This window comes from Triticum urartu, chromosome 3A (genome assembly GCF_056163025.1).
Source record: "Triticum urartu cultivar PI428250 chromosome 3A, HENAU_Tu73, whole genome shotgun sequence".
Taxonomy (NCBI): Eukaryota; Viridiplantae; Streptophyta; class Magnoliopsida; order Poales; family Poaceae; genus Triticum; species Triticum urartu.
In genome coordinates, this window is record NC_141875.1 from 169,359,443 (window position 1) to 169,380,294 (window position 20,852).

General features: G+C 48.3%; 1 long non-coding RNA gene and 1 pseudogene across 4 annotated transcripts; one reads left to right on the top strand and one right to left on the bottom strand.

The window, feature by feature from the left end:
- Positions 1-4,298: 4,298 nt before the first annotated feature.
- Positions 4,299-17,023, bottom strand: LOC147979072 (uncharacterized). 4 transcript variants are annotated; one of them, XR_015599674.1, is made up of 5 exons: positions 16,950-17,023; positions 16,696-16,857; positions 16,269-16,568; positions 15,938-16,097; positions 4,299-5,124 (listed from the first exon to the last, which is right to left on the bottom strand). It is a non-coding gene; the product is annotated as an uncharacterized LOC147979072 (long non-coding RNA). The 4 variants fall into 4 exon arrangements; XR_015599671.1 differs by having other exon boundaries at positions 16,242-16,568; XR_015599672.1 differs by lacking the exon at positions 4,299-5,124 and adding an exon at positions 6,044-6,425 and having other exon boundaries at positions 16,242-16,568.
- A 2,124-nt stretch (positions 17,024-19,147) lies between these two features.
- On the top strand, positions 19,148-19,287 carry LOC147979073 (small nucleolar RNA Z247; annotated as a pseudogene).
- Positions 19,288-20,852: the final 1,565 nt, after the last annotated feature.

Here is a 20,852-nt window from a genome sequence, read left to right on the forward strand (position 1 = left end):
TATGCCTGGAATGACGCCTTTAAAGGTCATCTTTGTGGGTTTGATCCTTGAGGGGTCTATACCCATTTTGCGCACTGTGTCCTGATAAAGCAGGTTCAGGCAGCTGCCATCGTCCATGAGGACTCGAGTGAGGTGAAATCCGTCGATGATTGGGTCTAGGACCAGTGCGGTGAATCCGCCGTGACGGATACTAGTGGGGTGGTCCCTGCGATCGAAGGTGATCGGACAGGAGGACCAAGGGTTGAACTTCGGGGTGACTGGCTCCAGCGCATATACGTCCCTGAGCACACGCTTCTGCTCCCTCTTGGGGATGTGGGTTGCGTATATCATGTTCACCGTCCGCACTTGCGGGGGAAACCTCTTCTGTCCTCCGGTGTGCGGCTATCGGGGTTCTTCCTCATCATCGCTATGCGGCCCCTTGTCCTTGTTTTCGGCGATTAACTTGCCGGCCTGCTTGAACACCCAACAATCCATGTTGGTGTGATTGGCTGGCTTGTCTGGGGTGCCGTGTATTTGACACGAGCGATCGAGTATACGGTCCAAGCTGGACGGACCCGGCGTACTTTGTTTGAATGGCTTTTTCCGCTGACCGGGTTTAGAGCCTTTGAATCCGGCATTGACTGCCATATCCTCAGTACTTTCACCGTTAATGCGGCGCTTATGCTTGTTGCGACGTGACCTGCTGTTGCTGTCCTTGGTATCTGAGGTACCATGGTTCTTTGATATATTGTTACTGCGAGCCAACCAGCTGTCTTCTCCCGCACAAGAGCGGGTCATGAGCGTCGTGAGGGCTGCCATAGATTTCGGCTTTTCCTGACCAAGTTGTCGGGCTAGCCACTCGTCTCGGATGTTGTGCTTGAAAGCCGCTAAGGCCTCCGCATCCAGACAGTCGACGATTTGGTTTTTCTTTGTAAGGAACCGAGTCCAGAATTTCCTGGCCGACTCTTTTGGCTGCTGAATTATGTGGCTCAAGTCATCGGCGTCTGGTGGTCGCACATAAGTGCCCTGAAAGTTGTCGAGGAATGCGGCTTCCAGATCTTCCCAACAGCTAATGGAGTCCGCTGGCAAGCTATTAAGCCAATGTCGTGCTGGTCCTTTGAGTTTGAGTGGGAGGTACTTGATGCCATGTAAGTCATCACCGCGGGCCATGTGGTTGTGGAGGAGGAAGTCCTCAATCCATACCGCGGGATCTGTTGTGCCGTCGTATGATTCAATGTTTACAGGTTTGAAACCTTCTGGGAATTGATGTTTCATTACTTCGTCTATGAAGCATAAGGGGTGTGCGGCGCCTCTGTATTGGGCTATATCACGACGCAGCTCGTATGGGTCCTGCTCGCTCTGTTCGGCCCGGCCGGATTTGCTTTTACTGTATCCGGCGTGATGTTTACCGTCTCGTAGAGTGGTGCGCCCTCGTGATCCGTAGATCAATCTTGAGTGCTTTGCTTTGTCCTCCAATATGTCTCGCAAGTCTAGTGTATCTCCCCATGCCTTTCTATTTGGATGGCGTTGGGGTGGAGGCTGAGCTTTCGGCAGGAATGCCTCTCTATCGCGGCCATGAGGTGGCCGGTCAGCCGTATCATACGCTTCTTCCTCCAGTCGGGGTAGTAACCTGCGCCTTGGGTAACTTTTGGAGGGATGCTCGAGTTTATATTCCTCGGCTGCGAGGACTTTAGTCCATTTGTCAGCTAGCAGATCTTGATCAGCTTGAAGCTGCTGCTGCTTTTTCTTCAGGCTATTTGCCGTGGCCATAAGCCTGCGCTTGAAGCGCTCTTGTTCGACAGGATCCTCTGGTACGGCGAATTCATCGTCGCCGAGGCTTGCCTCGTCTTCAGAGGGGGGCATGTAATTGTCATCCTCCTCCTCTCTGCCAGCCGCTCTCTCAGGAGAGCTGGCTCCTTCATCCTCCTGATCTAACTCTTGCTGGAGGGGGTTTTCATTGTCTTTGGTGCTATCCGGAGTGTTATTATCTCCTATGTCGGTATCACCACTTTTGCTTTGGCGGGACTTAGGGCGGCGCCGCTGACATCGGCGCTTGGGTTGCTTCTTGGAGGGGTCATCCTCTGCTATCTCGTCGTTGTTTCCTTGATTGGGTGTATCCACCATGTATATGTCATATGACGAGGTGGCTTTCCAGTGCCCTATAGGTGCTGGTTCATGTTCGTCTCCTACATCGTCATCCATACCATAGATGTCTTCGGAGTTGAAGTCGAGCATGTTGGTTAAATCATCGATAGTGGCTACAAAGTGGGTGGTGGGTGGGCGTCGAATTTCTTCGTCGTCCGCATCCCAGTCCTGTTGGCCATAATCCGGCCAGGGCTCTCCTGACAAAGAGAGAGACCTTAGTGAATTCAGAATGTCGCCGAAGGGCGAGTGCTGAAAGGTATCCGCGGCGGTAAATTCCATGATCAGTGCCCACTCGGATTCGATTGGCAGGGGCGCGGATAGTTCGGGGTCCGGAAGAGAGTCCGGCACCTTGGAGTCACGGGTTGCGCACAGGATTATGCTGGTGTTTGGCTCGATCGCCGTCGAGACTGCAGCCCCTGAGGCGGTGTCTAGCCACCCGTCCTCGATTGGCACAGTTGGCTCTGAGCTAAGGGTCGGAGCTGGTGTGGGCGCGGCCTCTGGAGTACCGTCCGGTGGCAGAGCTAGGTCATGCCCATCGAGACAGTGCGGCGCCCGGCTGTGGCTCGAATTCGTCGAAGATCAAGTCTCCGCAGATGTCGGCCGTGTAGTTCAAACTTCCAAATCTGACCTGATGGCCAGGGGCGTAGCTTTCAATCTGCTCCAGATGGCCAAGCGAATTAGCCTGCAGTGCAAAGCCGCCAAAAACGAAGATATGTCCAGGGAGAAAAGTCTCACCCTGGACCGCATCGCTACCGATGATAGTAGGAGCCATCAAGCCTAACGGCGACGACACAGAGGAACTCTCAATGAAAGCGCCAATGTCGGTGTCAAAACCGGCAGATCTCGGGTAGGGGGTCCCGAACTGTGCGTCTAGGCCGGATGGTAACAGGAAGCAAGGGACATGAAGTTTTACCCAGGTTCGGGCCCTCTTGATGAAGGTAAAACCTACATCCTGCTTGATTGATATTGATGATATGGGTGTTACAAGAGTAGATCTACCACGAGATCAGAGAGGCTAAACCCTAGAAGCTAGCCTACGGTATGATTGTATGTTGTGATTGTTGTCCTACGGACTAAAACCCTCCGGTTTATATAGACACCGGAGAGGGTTAGGGTTACACAAGGTCGGTTACAAAGGAGGAGATATCCATATACGTATTGGCTAGCTTGCCTTCCACGCCAAGTAGAGTCCCATCCGGACACGAGACGAAGTCTTCAATCTTGTATCTTCATAGTCTAACAGTCCGGCCAATCGAGATAGTCCGGTTGTCCGGAGACCCCCTAATCCAGGACTCCCTCACATACGCTCTTGAATATCGAGTTGTTTCTTCAGCTCCTTCAACTCTTCAGGTCCAAGCTTGTAAGGACGTTTGCAAACAGGTTCCGTGCCAGGCTCAAGATCGATGACGAATTCAACTGGCCGGTGCGGAGGCATTCCTGGAAGCTCTTCTGGAAAGACGTCTTGATATTCGCAAACAACTGGAATCTGAGAGATAGCATCCAACTCTCCCATCTCGTTGAGAGAAAACAGTCGAATGGTATCATCACGAGCGGCAAAGACGATTACATCCTCAGACGAATGTGTCAATTGAATCTGCCTGGCAGCACAATCAAGGCGAGCCTTGTGCTTAGAAAGCCAGTCCATTCCGAGAATAAGATCAATATCCGAGTTACCAAGGACCATTGGAGAAGACAGAAACTTGTAGTCGCCCAACGTGATAGTAACATCCGGGACGCAATTGTTAGATGTCATTTGCTTGCCCGGGGACACAATCTTCAACGGGAAAGGAATCTTTTCGGTCACAAATTCATGCTTGGCAACAAAAGGTCTTGAAATGAAAGAAAGCGATGCACCAGTATCAAAAAGAACTTTTGCAGGAATATCGTTAACAGGAAGGTTACCCATGATTACATATGACGAGTCCTCTGCCTGAGCTGCGTTCATCATGTTGACCTTTGCAAACTTGGGATTATGCTTGACCACTGCGGTGCTGGCAGATCTCACAGGAGGAGGAGGAGGAAGACGCCTTTGAGAAGCATTTGTTGGCATAGTGACCCTTCTGCTGACACTTGTTGCACGTGACCTCTGAAAGCGGACGGTGATACGGAGCACTCGATCTTAGAGCATGAGACGAAGTCTTGTTCTGAAAGCATGGGTTGGGTGGGTGGGAAGATCCATTGCCACCTTTGCTCTTTTGTTGATAAGGCTGACGGAACGGAGGAAGAGGAGGCAACCAATACTTTTGCTGCTTAGTTACCACTTGATTTGAGGAAGAAGGAGTTGCATCTCTGACTCGTTTCTTGGAAGCATCGCACTTGAGCTGAGCAGTCTCTTGTTTCAGTGCCATGTTGTAAAACTCATCGTACTTCCTTTGCTCAAAAAGCACGAGAGCTAGTTGAAGATCTTCTCTGAGGCCACCTCTGAACTGATAAATCATGCTCTTCTCGTCAGGGACGTCTTGCTTAGCGAAACGAGCGAGCTTCTGGAACATGATGTTATACTGGTAAACAGACAAGCTGCATTTCTTCAGGTTGCGGAACTCCTTACGCTTGCTCTCAACAACACTCTGAGGAATGTGGTGAGCTTTGAAGTCTTGACGGAATTCATCCCAGGTAATCACACGACCTCCTCTAGAATCTTTGTATTGCTGATACCACTCTACAGCTTGGTCTTTGAGTTGGAACAAAGCAAACTTGACAAAGTTCTCAGGCCTGACGTTGCTCCACTCGAAATGCTTGCAGATATCCACGAGCCAATCATCAGCGTCTGTTGCCTCGACACAGTTACTGAAGGTCTTTGGCTGGTTTGCGAGGAACTAGTTGAGTGTAGCAAACTGATTATGATTATTGCCATGGCCTTGATTTCCTTGGTTGTGCTCTTGCAAGAGTTGCATAAGCATCTGCGTGTTGGCATTGGTAGCGGCCATCACAGCTTGCCATGCCTCCGGAGGTGGAGGTGGTGGCGGCGGTTCAGGATTCTGACGCTTTGGAGGAGCCATCCTGAAGAGGGTGACATCCGTTAGCATCTTGACAGACATATATTCAAGCCGAATCAATGGATTGAAATTGCAACATATAGTCTTAACATCCGAACAAAATGAACGAATGAATTCCAATAGAAATGGTCACACTTCCATAAATTGAGAAGCCACTTAGATAGAGGTAGATGAATAAAACAACAAGGTACGGACATGAACAAACACTTGGTGAGGATTACACAATCACAAACCAAATATTCGCGAAAGAAATACTAGAGCTACAAGAAGTCCCACCTATGAAACTCCCGAAATTCTCCCGGTTATGCAATCAGGTGTTGGGGATACAGGGGAAGCATAATATCTCACCCAAAGCTAGCAAATCCTACAACCAGTTGTATCCATCCTTCAACACATAACCAAGAAACCTTTGGAAACCATTTACCTCAACCTTTGAAAAGCATCCGTTATACGAGTTATGGCAATACTCCCGAACTCCCGCCCTAGTACTGGGTGGCGTCGAGGCTATCTCACCAACAACTGCATAAAAGAGATTTTCGATGTCGGCGAAACTCAGGTATTCCAGAACTGCAACGATAAAATTGTGACGACAACACCTCGAAGCTCAACTCCCTGGGACACTACCACAACCCCTAAATGTCAGGAGGCACCAAGAACAATGTTATCGTCACAAAACCATCGGAACGATTCCAAGATACCCGTGTGATCCTAAAATTTTTTTAGTGAAATTAGAGAAGAGAAGAGTCAAAACTCTACGTCAGGATGCCTCACCAGAGCGATGAAGAGACTGGGGAGTAAAAAGAATCCTACTCTCTGATATATATATATATAATCCTAAATGACTCAAAACATTTTTCTAGACTCAACAACGCCAACGATTCGATCAAGCAGGGGGCTCCTAAGTCGGGGAAGGCTCTGATACCAACTTGTAACGCCCACGATGCGGCTATATCTCCCACGTGTCGAAGCATGACTTAGAGGCATAACCGCATTGTAAGCAATGTCGCAAGTGGGGTAATCTTCACACAACCCATGTACTGAATAAAGGAGAGAGATACATAGTTGGCTTACACTCGCCACGTCACACAATAGCATAAATATATCATTACAATCATCCAGATACAATCAAGGTCCGACTACGGAACCAAAATAAAGACAACCCCAAATGCATAATGTCCCCGATCGCCACAACTGGGCTCCACTACTGATCGTCTGGAAAGGAAACGTAGTATTGTCCTGAGTCCTCATCGAACTCCCACTTGAGCCCAGTCGAATCTCCTGGAGTGATATCATCGGTCCCTGCATCTGGTTTTGAAGTAATCTGTGAGTCACGGGGACTCAGCAATCTCACACCCTCGTGATCAAGACTATTTAAGCTTATAGGTAGGGTAAAAGGTATGAGGTGGAGCTGCAGCAAGCACTAGCATATATGGTGGCTAACATACGCAAATGAGAGCGAGAAGAGAAGGCAAAGGCACGGTCGATAAACTATGATCAAGAAGTGATCCTAGAACAACCTACGTTCAAGCATAACACGAGACCGTGTTCTCTTCCCGGACTCCGCCGAAAAGAGACCATCACGGCCACACACTCTGTTGATTCATTTTAAGTAAGTTAAGTTTCAGGTTTTCTACAACCGGACATTGACAAATTCCCATCTGCCCATAACCGCGGGCACGGCTTTCGAAAGTTCAAATCCCTGCAGGGGTGTCCCAACTTAGCCCATCACAAGCTCTCACGGTCAACGAAGGATATTCCTTCTCCCAAGACAATCCGATCAGACTCGAAATCCCGGTTACAAGACATCTCGACAATGGTAAAACAAGTCCAGCAAGACCACCCGCTGTGCCGACAAATCCCGATAGGAGCTGCACATATCTCGTTCTCAGGGCACGCTGGATGAACACTATGCAAAACTAAAACCAACCCTCAAGTTTCCCCGAGGTGGCGCTGCAAGTGGCTCTGTTTTGGACCAACACTCAGAGGAGCACTGGCCCGGGGGTTTAAAATAAAGATGACCCTTGAGTCCGCGAAACCCAAGGGAAAAAGGCTAGGTGGCGAAAGGTAAAACCAAGGTTGGGCCTTGCTGGAGGAGTTTTATTCAAGGCGAACTGTCAAGGGGTTCCCATTATAAACCAACCGTGTAAGGAACGCAAAATCAAGGAACATAACACCGGTATGACGGAAACTAGGGGCGGCAAGAGTGGAACAAAAACACCAGGCATAAGGCCGAGCCTTCCACCCTTTACCAAGTATATAGGTGCATTAAAGTAGACAAGATATAATAATGATATCCCAACAATAAACATGTTCCAACAAGGAACAAACTCCAATCTTCATCTACAACTAACAACGCTATAAGAGGGGCTGAGCGAAGCGGTAACATAGCCAAACAACGGTTTGCTAGGACAAGGTGGGTTAGCGGTTTGACATGGCAATATGGGAGGCATGATAAAGCAAGTGGTAGGTATCGTAGCATAGGCATAGCAAAAGAGCGAGCATCTAGCAAGCAAAGATAGAAGTGATTTCGAGGGTATGATCATCTTGCCTGCAAAGTTCTCCGAGTTGACGTTAGCTTGATCCTCGTAAGCGTACTCAATGGGCTCCTCAATCACGTAATCGTCTCCCGGCTCTACCCAAAGCAAGAACACAAGCAAAGGGAGACACAATCAACCACGTGCAATGCACAAGCAACATGATGCAAAACATGGCATGATATGCGGGATGTGATATGAAATGCATATGCACGCTTCGGAAAGGAAAGATTGAACCTGGCCTCAACTAGGAAAACCAAGAGTGCCGCTGGAAAGATGAGTTGATTTTGGTCGAAATCGATATAAATATCACCGGAATCGGATGCACGGTTTGCAAATGGAAAGCAAAACAAATATGGCACCGATCTGCGATTAACAGCACGAGGCCATCTAAATGCATCAAGAACAACAAGCTACTGCACTCTAACATAGCAACAAATCACATGGTAGGGATCCACTCAAGATGCTTGACAAAATATGAACACTGAGATTTGGCTAATTCACTCAATAGCAGGTTCAAACAAGTATGGCAAAAGTGCAAAAGATATCAGGTTACAGACTTAGTGAAAATAACAACATGTTAGGAATTTAACAACATGAAGCATTGTTTAGCGCAAGATAACAACATGCTATAGGAACATATCATGGCAAAGCAAGGCATGGCATGAAGCTACTCAAAGAATACAACAAAAGTCCCTTACTAACCATAAGCCAAAAGGGATCAGAAAATACAATGGCAACCATGTGAACATAGCAACTTTCGTTAACAGATTTAGACTTAGCAGAAAACTGGAACATGGCAAAACAGATTCACGTAGGCATGTTTACGAGCTCGATGCACTCACCACAAAGCATTGCATGACAAACTAAGCATACACCCAGCAATTAGACATGGCATAGAAGCTAAACATGGCAAGAACAACCTCATAGCATGCATGGATCAACTACAACAACCTCGGCAAAATTGCTTAACATGTAAACATTCTGCCAGGAACATTTTATAGCAAAAGTAGAGCTCGATTGAGTCAAGCTAGGGTGCTCCATAATTGCAAACAAAGACATGGATGGATAGAGCATAACAATATCTCCAAAACATCCTTACTGATCATGCTCAAAAGAGGCATGGATCACTCTGTAGCAACAAGAATACATGGCATAAAAATATCAACAAGGCAAAGACTTAGAAGATTTCTAAGTCCCTGAAATCAGCAAAATTACGAGAGCTACTTTGCATGCTTGTGCTAGTCACCATAAAGATCACAAAATACATGGCATACACCCCTGTAAATATGGCATGGCATACTTCAAAACACATGTAGGGCTGAAGTTCATAGGAGGCACACATTAATCATGGAAAAAATGACAAATGACCAATTACTGATAAGAATCTAAAACTAACATTGCATAGCACTCTTGCAACGGCATTTAGGGCATCAAGATGAACTAAAATGAACATGGTGCAATGGAATGAAATGAAGTACTCGTCGAGACGAACAATATGATATGCTACACGTCCAAAATGGAGCCACGGATGCAAAGATATGGCATGATGAAAAATGCTAAAAGTTACTAGGACTTAGGAGAAAAAGTCAACCGTCAAGTTCCAGATCTAGGGTTCGTGCATGCGTCCCGAGGATGACCGGAGCTTCTCGCCGGAGCAGTGGCCGCGGTGGCCGGACTTGCCGGATCTGTCGGAGGGCGGCGGGCGGAGCTTGATGGGGCGGCACGGCGACGAGACGTGACGGCGGGCGACCGGTGGCGGCGAGCGGCGTCAGCGGGGCGGCGAGGCGGCAGCCGACGCTGTGAGGCGGCGACTGGCCGGCGCGGTGAGGCGGAGCGGCGAGGGCGGCGAGGTGGCGCGCGGGCGGCGGGGCAGCGCGGGGGCGAGCGAAGGCGGCGGCGGGCGCGCGGGCCAGGGAGGGCCGCGCCTGGGCCGAGCGGGCCGGCGGCGGAGGGAGGTGGCTGGGCGAACCGGGAGGTGCCATGTGGCGGCGGCGGGGCAAGTCGGACACGTCTGGCCTGGTGATTTTCGTCCGGCGGCGCTAGGTGGAGGGAGACTAGGGTTATGGATCCGGAATTTTCGGGGGGAGGTCTATATTTATAGGTGGAGGGAGCTAGGAGGCTCCAAATTGAGCACGGTTTGCGGCCACGCGATCGTGATCGAACGACCGAGATGATGGAGGAGGTTTAGGTGGGTTTTGGGCCACTTTGGAGGGGTGTTGGGTTGCAACACACGAGGCCTTTACGGTCCCTCGGTTAACCATTGGAGTATCAAACGATGTCCAAATGGCACGAAACTTGACAAGCGGTCTACCGGTAGTAAACCAAGGCCGCTTGGCAAGTCTCGGTCCAATCCGAGAGCGTTTAACACCCGCACACGAAAGGAGGTAAAAGGGGACACCGGAGGACATAGGAGCGCCGGAATGCAAAATGGACAACAGGGAAAATGCTCGGATGCATGAGACGAATATGTATGCAAATGCGATGCACATGATGACATGATATGAGATGCATGACAAAGACAAAAGCAACACGACGGCAAAACCCAACAACGAGGAAATATCATAACTTAGTGCCGGAAATGGCAAGAGTTGGAATACAAATATGGCAGGTTACATACGGGGTGTTACAATTGTCCTCCCTAATGGGCTTAGAGTCAAACTGGATGTTACAAAAAAATTAACAAGATTTGTGGGCTTCACAAAATCTGGTGAAACTGAATATTATCAGGTCAAGTTTGAGAGACTCCCTGTTTTCTGCTATATGTGTGGCCTCCTTGGGCATCGGTATGAAGAATGCGGCTCTGGAGAGCACGCAAAAAAGGACATGGAGTGGGGACCTTTTATCCTTGCGTCTAGGAGATGACATTCTGGAAGGGGCAGAAATACTAGCAGAAGTTTTGATGATAATACAGAACTGGATGAGGAAGGCCTTGATGGTGAGGAAGGAGATGATACATTTGGCAGAGGGAAAGGAGCTGGGCGCGGCTGAAGCCTGGACTTGGTCGTGGCTTTGACATGAATCGTGGACAGTATAAATGAGGCTTTCATGGAAGCACGGTGGAAAAAATGACCACCAGCGAATACATGACACAGAGATGGCGTTTCAACGCGGTTAATGCGCTATACGATCCAGGTGTTGAGTTAAATCCTAGTGTGGGTGCAGGCCAGGAGAAAGTGATGGGAGATGCAAACATCTTGGGAAAGAGGAGTGTTGATGACTCTGAACCTGTAGATATAACATCAACAAAAATTGTCTGTGACAAGAATCCAGGTGCTATAGTCCCTGTTGGAAACACGGCTAACGGCCTAGACCAGTTTGGAGGGCAGGACCCCCTTGATTCTTCTCTTGGAACCCCACAGAAAAACCCAAATAAGAAAAAACTAAAGGCGGATGATGGTGCGGCCATTGACAGCAAATCGACAAGTGAAGCGGCGGCCTTCGTGGAGGAGGACCGCCGGAAGCAATGAATCTTCTAAGTTGGAATTGCCGGGACAGTTTGAGAAGTAGCGACATTTATCCAGTCACATTCCCCCAGCATGGTGTTTTTATGTGAAACTAGGAAACCAAAGGAGAAAATGAAGAAGTAAAGGAAAATATTTGGTTTGAAAGGTTTTGATGGGGTTGATAGCATTGGCAACAATGGAGGGCAAGCTCTATACTGGAATGAGGCATTTAATGTTGATGTTGTTTTTTCAAATCAAAGGTGTATGGATGATTATGTCAAACTAGGCCCTGAGGACTTGTGTTTATGGTGAACCGAGGGTAGAGGACAGACAAAACATGTGGACTATGCAGAATAATATGAGTTCCCAATCTGATCTCCCTTGGTTAGTAGTGGGCGACTTCAATGAGTGTATGTGGGACTTCGAATATTTTTCTCTAACCCTGAGACATGTCAGACAGATGCAAGACTTCCGGGATTGTCTTGAGACTTGTAGCTTGGCAGATTTGGGTTTCACAGGGGTGGCTCATACGTATGATAATAGAAGGAGTGGTGCAGGCAATGTAAAGGTATGGCTGGATAGGGAAGTTGTGTCCCCTTCTTGGCGCAATTCTTTCGAACACCCTACCATTTGACACTTAGTCTCGCCAGTCTCGGACCATGTGGTCGTGCATGTGAGGTGTGATATATTGGTGTACCAGCATGTGAAAAAGAAATTTCGCCAATATGAAGTTATGTGGGAACACGATCCGGTCCTGCAAGAAGTAATTTCGAAGGCATGGGTGGAGGCAGGCCAGAAGTCATGTCTTGGGGATGTTCATGCAGCACTAAGATCTACCATGAGTAAACTTTTTTGATGGAGCAAGGAGGAGTTTGGTAATGTTGCACGCGAGATAGAGAAGTCCAAAACTTAGTTAGAGGAACTAATGCTAATGAATGCAGATAGATGCGATATATAGCGTGTTACAGACAAGATGAATGAACTTTTGTATCGGGAGGAGCTGATGTGGTTACAAAGGTCAAGAATTGATTGGCTGAAGGCAGGGGATCGCAACACAATTTTTTTTCATGCAAAGGCAGTGTGGAGAGCTCGAAAAAATAGAGTGAATAAGTTGCAGGATGCACATGGCGTGAACCACACAGGAATTAAGGAGATGGGTGTTGCAGCCACGAGCTATTTTGAAAATCTATTTACGGCTGACCCAAGTATTGATCATACTCCTGTTATAGAATTGTTCGAACAAGTTATAACTCCAGAAGCACAGACAAGGAAATAGCGGATGCGCTCTTCCAGATTAGTCCCTTAAAGGCTCCGGGGCCTGACGGTTTCCCTGCTCGTTTTTTCCAGCGCAATTGGGCAACGGTGAAAGAAAGTATTCTTGTGGCAGTAAAAGACTTCTTTCGCACAGGTATAATGCCCCCTGGTGTTAATGATACTATAGTTGTTATGATCCCTAAAACCGATAATCCGGTGAAAATTACGGCCAGTTCTCGATGACATTATTTCACCTGCTCAAAGTGCATTTATACCTGGACGTTTGATCATTGACAATGCCTTTGTAGCTTTTGAATGCATACATCACATCAAGCAAGAGAAAGATCCCACGAAGAGATATTGTGCGTATAAGCTTGATCTATCAAAGGCTTATGACAGGGTGGATTGAAACTACCTTAAGCAAATGATGCAAAAGCTTGGCTTCGCTCACTGTTGGGTCGATTGGATAATGTCATGTGTGACCTCAGTGAGATACCCCGTAAAATTTAATGGGGCTATCTTGGATTCGTTTGCACCATCGTGTGGTCTTCGGCAAGGTGATCCGCTGTCCCCTTATTTGTTCCTATTTGTTGCTGACGGCCTCTTCGCTCTTATCACCAAGGGTATTGAATCTGGAAATTTATCTCCACTGAAAATTACAAGAAGAGCTCCTGGTGTTACACATCTATTATTTGCAGATGACACGCTTTTATTCTTCAAAGCTTGTGACCAAGAAGAAAATTACATCAAGAGTATCTTGGTTGATTATGCGAATGCCACTGGGCAGTTGATAAACCCCTCCAAATGCTCATTGTTGACTGGGACATCTTGTCCAGATGGGGTTACGAAGAATGTGAAAGTGGTGCTGCAGGTACTCTCTTCGGGGTTTGAGGAGAAATATTTGGGATTGCCAACCCCAGATGGAAGGATGTCAAAAGGCAAGTTTCAGAACCTGCAGGTCAAGATAACCAAGCGCTTGTTTGCCTTTGATGGACATCCAACGCAGGCAGGAAAAGAAGTGCTCATTACAGCAATTGCCCAATCAATCCCAACATATATAATGAGTGTTTTCAAGCTCCTACTAGAAGTGTGCGATGATCTAAATTGCATGGTCAGAGACTATTATTGGGGGGTAGAAAAAGGGAAGAGGAAAACTCATTGGTATGCCTGGCATAAAATGACAAGGCCTAAGAAACAGGGCGGGCTGGGATTTAAGGATTTTCGGTTGTTTAATCAAGCCCTATTGGCACGGTAGGCATGGCGAATTCTGGAGTACCCCAACAATTTGTGTGCGAGGTTATTCAAAGCAAAGTACTTCCCAAATGGGCGTCTGCTGGACACGGTCTTTTCTGGAAATCCCTCTCCTACTTGGCAGGCAATTGTTCATGGCTTAGAACTCCTCAAGAAAGGGGTGGTTTGGAGAATTGGAAATGGCCAAAATATATGTATTTGGCGCGACCGGTGGATTGTTTGAGAGCCATGTGGAGGACTAATTACTACTAGAGGAAGGTGTCGCTTGAGATGGGTCTCTGAACTGCTGAACCATCATGGGGCTTGGGATTGGGACAAGATTAATCAACACTTTCTTCCTGTTGACAGAAATGAGATACAAAAAATTAGACTGTTCCCTCGGGCTGGAGAGGACTTCGTCTCTTGGGCTCCGGAGAAAAGTGGAGTGTTTACCGTGCGCAACGCGTACAAACTCGCTAGCGCTGAACTTTCAAATGAAATGGAGGCCTCAAGCAGCTCCAGACCAGATGGGACAAGAGATGGATGGAAGCATATTTGGCGGAGTGCAGCACCACCAAAGGTTCGTTCCTTTGCATGGCGTTTGGCTACGGACTCCCTAGTAAATTATACAAATAAAGTTAAAAGACACCTGGAAGTTACAGCAATGTGTCCAGTCTGTGGAAGGGAAGAGGAGGACTCATTCCATGTGTTCTGTTCATGCAACCATGCAGTACAGCTATGGATAGCAATGGCGGAAGTATGGGACTTACCGGTGCACTCGCAGATGAAAAATGTTGGACGGGATTGGTTTTTACAATTGGTTTCTGAGATACAGGAAGATAAGCTGGTTCGGGTGATTATGCTTTTTTTGGAGAATTTGGTTCTTACGCAATGAGATGGTGCATTCAAAGAAGCCACCCCCTGTTGAAATCTCGATACGTTTTTTGAGCAGCTATTTGTCCTCGCTTTTGGTGCTGCAATCTGAACCAATCGGCGACCCAATCAAAAGGAAACCTCCTGTCAAATATGTCCTTGTTCTAAGACAAAATCCACATGAGCAGAGATATATGCTTCTGTCCTAAGTGATATGGCAGGTGCAGGAATGGTGCTTAGAGATCATGAGGGGATTGTCATATTTAGTTCCTGCCGATGCATTCACTCTTGCGATGACATATTGGAAGCTGAATTTCTGGCTCTAAAGGAAGGAACTTTGCTTGCGTTGCAATGGAGTAACTTGCCCATAGATGTGGAATCGGATTGTTTGAAGGTTGTCAAGATGATTAAAGGAGGAGGAGAAAACAAATCTAAATATGTATTCATTGTTAGAGATATCATTATTGCGTTGGGAGAGGGGAATTCTTGCATTACTCATACTCGTCGAACCTGTAATAATGTTAGTCACGCCTTGGCAAATTTTGGTAGGATGCATTGCCGAACCATGGTTTGGCTAGGATCTGGACCAGATGAGGTCATGGAACTAATAGAACGAGAATGTAACACTTTGTTTTGAGTAATGCAAGTCTTATTCGCAAAAAAAAAAAACCTCCTCCGGTTCAGAAAAAAAAAAAGAGAACTCCTTCCATGATGTTTTTGCTCTTCTAAAAAAAAGTGTTCGGGTAGGAGAAATTAAAGCCCTCAGCCTAAACCAACGTCCAAATTCTGGCGCAAGAAGTTCAACACTCCCGCGCATACATGGTCGACACGTTTACGTGAGAGATCTCTTTGCCTGATCATGTACTCCACAGGTGCACCACGGGCGGTAATGCTACACCTACGTACAATCAGGACGTTTTGCACCCCAGGCCGACCTGCTCTGCTCCCTCCGTATCCGTATCCCTATCCGTATCAGTATCACCCAACTGTAACCGCAAAAGATGGGAAAACTGCTCTACTCTGCCTCTTTGCTTTGCTGCAGCCACTAGCCGACGAACAGAAAAGCTCCCTTTTGATTTTTGGATACAGTCCAAGGCTGCAGCTCTGCTTCTCCTCTTAGCAGCAGAGCGGGCTGGCATGCCGTGCCACCGATCGGAACCAACTGCGTTTTGCCCAAATGCTGCCGCGCCAGCATAGCTAGCTCTGCGCCTCTGCCTCGGCCGTGCCATTATCACGAGCTCGCCACACTTCAGACGAGACGACCCGGTTCTTCGCTTTGCTCTACCCCCGCATCGCCGCGACCAGGGCCGGTCCTGAAATTTCGGGGGCCCGGGGCGAAACTAAAACTCGGGGCCCTTAATTTAAACATAATAATAGTGAATATATACATATTTTTTAACAGAATATATACATATATATGAAATGAAACCAATAAACACTTAAAATACAATATTCATATGAAATGATTTATACATATTACCTTAAAAAGATTCTTCTAGCATTCCTTGATATTAATTCACCTATGATCAATGTCAGCCTTATCCAATAATTTCTTCTATATGTGTAACGTTGCCAAATCAATCACTCTCTTGAATCATTAGTGAACTCAAATAGTTTTTCAATAATTCGACTTTGAGAAGCTTCTTCCAACCAATGCGATAGTCACATGCACGGCAAATAAGATGTGATAAGCAATGGAGACATTAGCATAATAATCAACTATATCACATAATCGAAAATCTTCATATCAACATTAAGCCATTGGGCAAAGTGAACTTTATAACCTTTAATTGCAAAATAAAATCATATACCCCAGCATCAGATGAACCATCGAGAGACATAGTTTATGCAATTTGTGCAACACTTTTCAAGTTCATTATCATTGAATGATTCAGGGTGCCCGTTCTCAATAAATATCCAAATATATCTTCAAACACCATGAGTGTCAGGGGTTCATCATCTTGTTCATCGACGCACTAGTATCACCTTGTTCATCGACGCACTAGTATCATCGTTCATCTCTGTGATTCTACCAAGAAGACCTCACGTTGTTTTCTTTTTCTTTTATCCCTATCGAATGAGTACTTTTTAGACGACATGATAATACAATGCTGAAAATATAAAAAAATGGTATCAGAGGCTACACAATGTTAGTCGAAGGTAAATTACTTAATTGGCAAATAGCAACATATATATAGGATCTGGGAATAGGAGATAGGGAATGATTATCTAATATACCTCGTGAATTAGTCGAGATCGCGTGGCTGATGAAACTCGGCGATGAGGTGATGTACGCCGTGTGCGTAAAGGCTGGAGAGTGGAGACCGGAGGCGCTCGGCGATGTTGTGCATGCTGCACCACCTGCGCCTCCGCTGCCGCCTGAGATGGGAATCGGGACTTCTGGATCAGGGGGAAAGTGACTACGTAATTAGGGATCTCACGAGCGTTTTTTTAAGAAATATCTCACGATCTAAGAATCAATGGAAAACTACCTTTTTTAGACAAATCAATCAAAGGAAAACAACGTGAGGACTCCCAACGCTAACGCTAATTGCGTACGTACGCTGGGTTACCTTTTTTCGGGGAGAAGGCAGCAGGCCTTATGGGCCGATATACAGCACGCATACCCTGGGAGGGGCCCCCTGGCTTTTGGGGGCCCGGGGCGGCCGCCCCCCTGCCCCCCCTCAGGGCCGGGCCTGGCCGCGACCACCAGTTCACCCTCGCCAACACCGCCGCACACGGGCGCCCGCACGAACCGAGGCCGAGATGGCGCACGCGTCGTCCTCCTGGGTCATCCTGGGCCGCGTGCCACGGGTGACGGCGGCCGACGCAGACCTTCCTCCGGGCGCCGACCTTTCCCTCGCGCTGCCGGCGCCCCCGCGCATCGCGCTCCTCACCATCCCGCCGCGCATCTTCCCGGGGCGCACCGCTTCCGACAACTACCCGTCCGTCGTGGCCGTCGACCCCACCGGCCTCCTCCTCCTCCACGCCGACCAGGGCCGCGCCACGGGCCCCACCATCGTCGACACAGTCGGCAACCAGTCGTTCGGCTGGCGCCCATTCGTCGCGGGCTACTTCGTCCTTGACGCTACAACCGCCTCCGCCCTTCCGCTTCCAAAGCCCGAGCTCATCCTGCACTCGGGCCACCTCGGCCTCATCTCCTCCCCGGGGGGTGGCGGCCACTACATGGTCGTCGAGCTCCAGCCCATCCTCGGCGTTCAGGAGGGCACCCTCCTACGCTTCTCGTCCGACGTCGGGGAGTGGGTCAGCAAAGGCATCCACATCCCGCTTCCATTCCGGCAGTTGGCCCCCAACGGCACGGTCTCGTACTACGGGAGGCTCTGGTGGGTCGACCTCTCCTGGTGCCTCCTCACCTGCGACCCCTTCGAGGACGCGCCGGTGCTGAGGGTCGTCCCTCTACTGCCGAGCAAGGTGCTTGAAAGCAGGGAGGGCTGGGGATTTCTCGACAAGTACCGCTGCGTCCGTGTCAGCGGCGGCAAGCTGCGGTTCGTCGACATGTACCGGAACCATAACAGCCGCGGCGCTGCGCAGATCAGCGTCTGGACGCTCGCCGATCCGGACTCCACAGAGTGGACGCTGGAGTACGAGGCCACCTTTGCGGAGATCTGCAACGACGCGAGCTACAAGGCGACTGGTCTGCCAAGGAAGATCCCGGTGCTTGGGCTCATCCATCCCACCAACCCTGACGTGGTCTACTTCTTCCTCGACAAGCATCTGCTCGGTATCGACGTGCGTGCTCGCAAGGTTGTGGAGTGTGAGATCTATGAGCTGGTTGCCCCGCCTAGCAAGCATGTGTGTACCCGTTTCCTTCACGCTTGGCAGCTGCCACGGGCTCTCAGCTGCTCAGGTTGTTGAAATAGAGTTGTATAGGGATAGGACTAGTGTTTGAATTGTAAACCTTTTCTATCCTTTCTTCTGTCTAACTCCTCCTCTACCGACCTTCTCTGTATCTCTCAATCAAACTCTTGATCGATCATCTTGTAAGCCACGACAACATCCATATAAATATAAGTGCGGCCCGAGAAAAGGGTTTAATGCTTCCCACGATTTATTTCATGGTATCAGAGCATCTTCTTCCTAGATCGAGAAAGAGATCGCATCTAGCCTACCCAAACCTCGCCATGACCACCGCCTCCACCCAATCAAGCACCATGAGTGCGCTCACCACCTCCCTCGCCTCGTCATCCACCTTTGTGCCTTCATCCAGTAGCACCCAAGCCATGTCCCTTGGGACAGCACCACAGGAGAAGCTCACGAGGAACAATTTCCTCATGTGGAAAGCCGTCGTGCTGCCGCAAATCAAGGGCGCACAGATAGCTCACCACCTCGATGCGACGAGCCAGGCGCCGCCGGAGACCCTCACCGTCACCAAGGACGGGAAGGAGGAACAGATCGTCAATTTTGCACGCCACCTCTGGTACGCTCAACAGCAGCAAGTTCAAGGTTTTCTGATGGGCTCATTGTCTCGTGAGATCCTTGCACACGTGGTCACATTGCAGACGCCAGCGGAGGTATGGGCCGCCATTCATGCCTCTTTTGTTGCCCAAACTCAAGCCCAAGCCATTAATACCCGCATTGAATTGACAAACCTGAAAAAAGGAAACCTGAGCATGACAAATTATCTTGCCAAAATTAAGATGCTCTCGGACGAGATCGCATGCACAGGAGCGGGGTTGGGCGATGCAGAGATCGTCTCCCATGTTCTCGCCGGCCTCGACCTCGACTACAACCCGGTCGTGTCGGCTCTTGCAGCGCAGGTCGAGCCTGTGACTGTCCAGGAATTATTCAACCAATTACTCAGCTTCGACGCCCGCCTCAATCTGCTTCACGGGATGAACGTTCGTCAATCCTCCGTCAACGCTGCTTCACGTGGTCGAGGAGCTGGTCGCGGGCGCGATCACCAGGGGCGTGGCCATAGCAGCGGCAACAGCGGTCGCGGACGCGGCAACAGCCAGAGCACGCGTCCTGGCAGGGGCGGCTACACCAATAGCAACGTCCCCGCACGATCTGGAGGGGGCGGCTACTCCAACACCAACGCCTCCTCTGGATCATCTTCTTCAACTCGCGTTCGGTGTCAACTATGCAAGAAACCAGGACATGAAGTCGTGGATTGTTGGCACCGGTATGACGAGGATTATGTTCCTGATGCTCGTCATGTAGCCGCTGCAATCAGGGAACAAGGTGGTGGAGATGACACCATATGGTATGCAGATTCAGGAGCTACTGATCATGTCACCAATGAACTAGAAAAGGTGGCCATGAGGGAGAAGTACTACGGCAACGACCAGATTCACACCGCTAGTGGTGGAGGTATGGATATTTGTCATATTGGTCAAGCATCTATTAATTCCCCTAGTCTTAAACGTGATCTAATTCTTAAAGATGTCATTCATGTTCCACAAGCCGACAAAAACCTTGCATCTATGTCTTGTTTGACTTACGATAATAATGTCTTTTTTGAAACTCATCCTACGTATTTCTTTATAAAGGATCGGGAAACGAGGGAGCTCATCCATCACGGTAGATGCATTGGAGGCTTGTATCCCATTACATCCGGAGCACTTAACCGAAAGCATCGTCATCATCAAGTTCACTCCGCTGTCAAGCCCTCCTTGGCGAGATGGCATCAAAGATTAGGGCATCCTTCTCCGATCATAGTCAAGCAAGTAGTAAATAAAGGCAATCTTCCATTGTCATCTAGTCAAAGTATTGAGTCAGTTTGTGATGCTTGTCAATGTGCAAAGAGTCACCAACTCCCCTATCCTAGGTCAAATAGTGTGTCTCATGCTCCATTGCAACTTATTTTTAGTGATGTATGGGGTCATGCAAGAGATTCTTTTGGAAGAAAAAAATATTATGTTAGTTTCATCGATGATTTTAGCAAGTTCACTTGGATATACCTGCTTAAATTTAAGTCTGAAGTTCTTTCTATTTTTCAAGAATTTCAAATACTTGTTGAACGTCACTTTGACAGTAAGATTATTGCAGTCCAAAGTGACTGGGGAGGAGAGTATGAGAAACTCAACTCTTTCTTTCGCAATATTGGTATTGCTCATCATGTTTCTTGTCCCCATACTCATCAACAAAACGGTTCTACTGAGCGTAAGCATCGTCATATTGTTGAAGTCAGCCTATTTCTTCTAGCTCATGCATCCATGCCACTCAAGTATTGGGATGAAGCCTTTATTGCCGCCACTTATCTTATCAATCGCCTTCCTAGCAAAGTAATTGGGAATATTACTGCTTTGGAAAATTTGTTTCATCAAAAACCTGACTATAACTATCTCAAAATCTTCGGGTGTGCATGCTACCCCAATATTCGCCCATACAACCGACACAAACTTGAATTCCGTTCCACTCAGTGTGTTTTCCTT